Here is a 5472-nt window from a genome sequence, read left to right as displayed (position 1 = left end):
TCCCTGGATTCTTTGTTTAGAGTGGATGTCCTTTCAATCTCTGTCTGTCTCTCTGTCTGTCTGTCTGATATTCTTTAAGAAAACAATGTCATTTTACTTTTTTTTTTTTTTTTTTTTAGGGGGGTAATGGGGGGGGTGTTGTCAGTGCAGTCAGCAAAAGGTTGCTGTTAAAAACATGATTTATAAGTATACTGGCAAGCTGGAAAGCAATTGGATAGATTTATTCATTGCATTGTGTTGTGTGCACCACAGAGGTGTCTCTGAAATGTTTTGCTAATGATGACAAATTATGTTATAACAATAACGTTTTAACTGTGGATTTATAATATTGTCAATATCGCAAACTGCTTCAATATCCTGAGATAGTTAACTTTGAAGTATACAAGGATTCTGAGGTGTATTTGTACTGCGTTCCATTGACTGGAGTAGCATTAGGAACCAACCCATTGTCTCATAATTGAAGCAGATTCTTCAAGTTCTGTCAGTTTACTCAATTTCTTGCACACACATTTACACCCCATCTTACTCCACTCGCATGCATACACATGTATTGTGAAACTCACAACCCTTCTTGCCCCTCCTACCATGCGCACACACACACACAGATGTGCAACAAGTACATTATGTTGCTGTTCATTACACATTCATTCTCTCATTTAGATCATGTAATAATTCACTGTTGGCTACCATTTGCTAGTGGATCTTAGACAAGTACATTGCTTGCAGAGATAGCTATGTGAGAAGGCGGGAGGTGTCAGGATGGCAAGGGGGTTGGAATGCAATTGAGCAAAATAAGCTGGAATAAAACAGGATTTGGTAGAAACATATATATATATATATATATATATATATATATATATGCACATTTGCCTAGCAAAAAAAAAAAAGAAAAAAAGAATTGTTAAAAAAAAATATGGTTATTATGACAGAGAGAATGGGAAAAAAGGGGAATGGGGAGGAGGAGTATAGAATGGTGAAAAACCTGTTGGACAGCAAGTATAATAAACATTTACAATGCACAACAAATTTGAAAACAGATTGCAAGCAGTAAGCTTAAATTTACAAATCCATTATATTAGTGCTGTTAAAATTCACAAATTTCACCTTTGTTCCCATATCTTCCCTTTATATTTCTTCATTCACACACCATATCTGAGTATCAAAAATGATAACATACTTAATGAAAATATTAATTTCATATAATAACCAGGAAAATGAACCGGTCAATTTTCCCCACAGTCTCATGAATACACATGGTCTGGGTTTACACATGAACTTTGATTCACACATGACTTGATTGTTTTTTCAGAAGTGCCTGTTCTGATTCTAAATGAGCATGATGGCACCTGTGAAGTTGATTACCAACGATAATAAATTATTAGTTTCAGATCCAAAGTAAGCATTTGCTGTGGGGTTGAACTGTCACTGCATACCAAAATAAGAGTTTCTATCAATCTATGTACACTGAAGATTGACATCTGAAATGCTGGTCAAGAAGCTTCAGCAAAAGTTTATAACTGGCATTCATAACGATTATAGCACTTAACTTTGTTGTCGTTGTCTTTCACCAATATTGCTGTTTATATTGTATTACTATTCACCACAACAAATTTCTCTGTTTGAAATTAAGGCTGCTCTTCGCAGAGAGTGTGTCACAACAATGCAGAACTTATATTAATTGCTGCAAAGATAACATCCTGATTCTGCTAAGTGTGGGATTCAATCCTGCGTGCTCAGATTCTCTCACTTCCTCGGCGAATGCATTATCACCAGGTCTTCACTCTACATGTGTATCTAAACATCTGAGGCAGCCCTGAAATGGTTTCTTTGCTGTCGGATGCGGTATAAACATCATAATTTTGTTTGATGCCACTCTAACCCCAGCCTTCTGTTCTTTGGTTTGTAACATCAACTGCTGTGCCAAAGTGGCTGGGTTATAGTCTCTCACTAATGCCCTCAAACATCTTGGACCAGCAACCCAAATAAACCAAGACTGGTTCAATGAGAGTGATGAAGAAATACAGGCACTGTGAACAGAGAAAAATCAACTGTTCAGAGCACATAAGAACGACCCCATGTCACAAGTCAAGAAAGATGACCTTGCTGACGTAAAAAGAAAGGTGCAGAGGAAACTTTGCGAGATTCAGGACAGCTGGTTCAGCAAGAAGGTGGATGGAACCCAGGGCTATGCAGACAGCCACTACACAAAGCGCTTTTAATATGCGCTTAGGGCTGTATACAGACTCCAGTCCTCTGGCTCCTTACCTCTCCTGAATGCAGATGGGAAGAAGCTGCTGACAGAGAAGAAGCAGATTCTGGAGCAGTGGGCTGAACACTTAAACAACGTCCTGAACAGTCTGCCTGCATCAACAATGAAGCCATTGCTTGCATGCCCCAGGTAGAGATCAATGAAGACCTCGACACCCTCCACACAGAAGATGATGTCAGGAAGGCAGTGAAGCAACTCTCCTGTGGCAAAGCACCAGGATCTGATGCAATCCCTGTTGAGGTATACAAAGCAGGAGGCCCTGCCATGATGCAAAAGCTGACTGAACTGTTCAGTCCATGTGGAACGGCAGACAGATCCCGTAACAGCTAAAAAATGCCAGCATTGTCCACATCTGCAGGTTGTTGATATAGCACAGGAAGAGTAAAGGACCCAGTACTGTACCTTGGGGGACACCTGATATCACCTCTGTTTCCTTAGATTCTTCTCCCTCCAGGATCAGTCTCATTTTACGTCAGGTCAGGAAGTTCTTGATCCACGTATGGATGGGTCTCCTGATCCCGTAGTGGTTCTGCTTGTGTAGTAATTTGTCATGTGGTACAGTGTCGAAGGCCTTACTGAAATCTAGGATTTCCATGTCTATTTGGATGTTCGCATCATGCGATTTGAAAAGATCATGCGTGGTGGTGAGCAACTGAGTTTCACACCTGTAGCCTCTCCTAAACCTGTGGTTTCTGTCTGTCAGTATGTTGTATTTTTTTAAATGCCTATGGAGATGGCAGCAGATAATGTGTTCTGGCAGTTTGCATGCTAATGAGGTGAAAGACATCGGTCAGTAGTTTTCTGCTCTTTTCCTGTTGCCTTTCATGAACATGCCTGACTTGTTTGCTGACAGCCAGTCTATGGGGAAGACTTTAGTAGTTATCAACTGAATATGATAGTGACGGGGCAATGGTGTCTGCACATGTTTTCAGAACTTGATGGGGTTCCGTCTGGACTGCAGGCCTTGGAGGTGTTTAGATCATTCTTTAGGAGTTTAACAATTCCTCCTGTTGTAATATCGAGATCTTCAATGCTGGGCTGGGCTGGACCCTCCATTGGGGGAGGTGGTTTCTCAACATCATGAGTGAATACAGACTTGAACTGATCAAAAACGATGTTTGCCTTGGAATAGCTGTCACTATTCTGGGTGTTTCCTTTTTTCAGGGCTGCTACACCTGTTTTGTACTGGCCCTAGCTTTGATGTATCTCCAGAAAGGCTTTGGGTTTTTCTCTTTGAAGCCTGCTTCAATGGTTTCATTGATGTATTGCCACTCTGCTCTTCTCAGTGTCTGACGACTCTCTTTCCAAAGGTTGGACCAGTTGTTTGATTTCTTGGCCGTCTTATATGCCCTCTTTTTCTAAGTATTCTCTTGATCTTCCTGTCTATCCATGGTAAGTTGTTGCTTTGTTGTCCCAACCTAGAAGAAATAAATTTATTTTATTTTATTTTACTTTTATGTTTGTCTGTAACTGATAGAATTTTCCTTTTTTAGTCAGTATCAGACCCTGCTTCCTGCATGGACTTCAGTCCAGTCTCTAGTTGACTTTGGTCGGCATTCAAGTCCTCCCATTTCACCTTGGAGTACAGGTAGTGTTTCCTGGGTTTCTCCTTTAACCTGTGAAGTTGTGTGTTCAGGTCAGTCACTACTGCTTCATGATCTGAGAGTCCTGGGATGGTTTTAGAAATTTTGACAAGGGAAGGATTGAAGACGAATACAAGGTCAATGGTCTTGTCTAGACTTGTGGGTTCATCTTGGATTTGGGAGAGACCAGCTGACTTGGAAACACTCGATCCTTGATCTTTGCAGTAGACTGTACAATCATCAGGAAAGACCTCGCTTGAATAGATGACTGCAACCATGAGACTGTTCCGAATACGACGTCTGGTTTGATATACTTGATCAACGCCATCAACTCTGCTCTTTTCTTGACTGTGCTTTGGCAGTTAATGTTTCAGAAACGTAGATTTTGTTTCTTTGGTCAGATGTCCCTGGTATTAACATTTTCTCGGGGATGAATATTCTGTTGGGTTCTGTATATGACTTGTATTATTCCTTTCGTGACATGCAGAGGCCTGATTGAAGGATGTTTCACTGGCCTTGCCTAGTTTTGTAGCCTTTAGGGCTGCTTGCTTTCAGTGGGCTAAATCCATGGAAGGATGAAGAGAAAGAATCAATGCTATCTTCCCCGTAATCAGCAAAGGGTGAGTAAAATACTGAGTCCAACGAGATGCTTAGGAAAGTGAATGTATTATAGTTACTACTGTCACATTTATGGCAAATACACTGTGTACTGGAACGGGTCAATAAGCCATAGTCAGCTGTACAAAGTTAAATGCATGACTTATGGTACCAAATGTTACAGTCGTCACAGGCTACCCCTGCATTCGACCAGGAGATATTTCTCTCACACAGTCCACACGTGAAGGTATTTTTCGGATGAGTGCCATGTTTGCTACGGACGTCTCCTGTCAATATAATTGCCATCAGTAGGAGGGTGCAACTTTGGCGTTTGTGTCTGCTTGGGTGTACGTTCAGTGCTATCCGAACACCTATTGCTAAAGCTGCTTCTTTTTCTTCCTGCAATGTCCATCAGCCGTTAGTCCGGCTATTATTGACATGTGTGAGGTGCGCAGCGTGGAGAAGGAGAGAGGAAAAGAGGATGAAAACAGACTGAAAAAAAGGGAAACGGATTTTGGCCCTAACGGTTAAGACACAGCCGCATGTGGAGCTGCACTCAGGCCCTGCAGCAACCAAAGTGAAGCTGCAGGCCCGAAAATCATCACACCACCGGAAAAAAGGCATAGGGGTTTAGTGTTTACTGTGCTCTGGACACCTTCGGGATGGGTTGTGGTATGGAATGTTTATGCTCCATGTAAAAACAAATAAAGTTACAAGTCCACTTGCAAAACACATATGAAATGTCATCACGAAATGATGAATATTTGGCAAGTTGAAACGTTGGTATCAGCAACCTGCATATCTTTGATCGAATATTTTGCAGTGATAGGCATTACAATGTACTTGCTTGTTTACAGATGACTGGTTAGTACTCCCTGTTAGAGGCAAACCAACAAATAACAATGGGCCGTAACAGAGGTCGTAGTTCAACGTTCGGAAGCAATTACTGTGTAGAAGACCGGTCATGTGAAAAACTCCTCTTCCTTCTCTTTCTCCCTCCGTTTAGCGGAATTTGGCTGTTTC

Source organism: Babylonia areolata, chromosome 1 (assembly GCF_041734735.1).
Source record: "Babylonia areolata isolate BAREFJ2019XMU chromosome 1, ASM4173473v1, whole genome shotgun sequence".
In the NCBI taxonomy this organism is placed as follows: Eukaryota; Metazoa; Mollusca; class Gastropoda; order Neogastropoda; family Buccinidae; genus Babylonia; species Babylonia areolata.
This window is presented reverse-complemented; position numbering follows the sequence as displayed.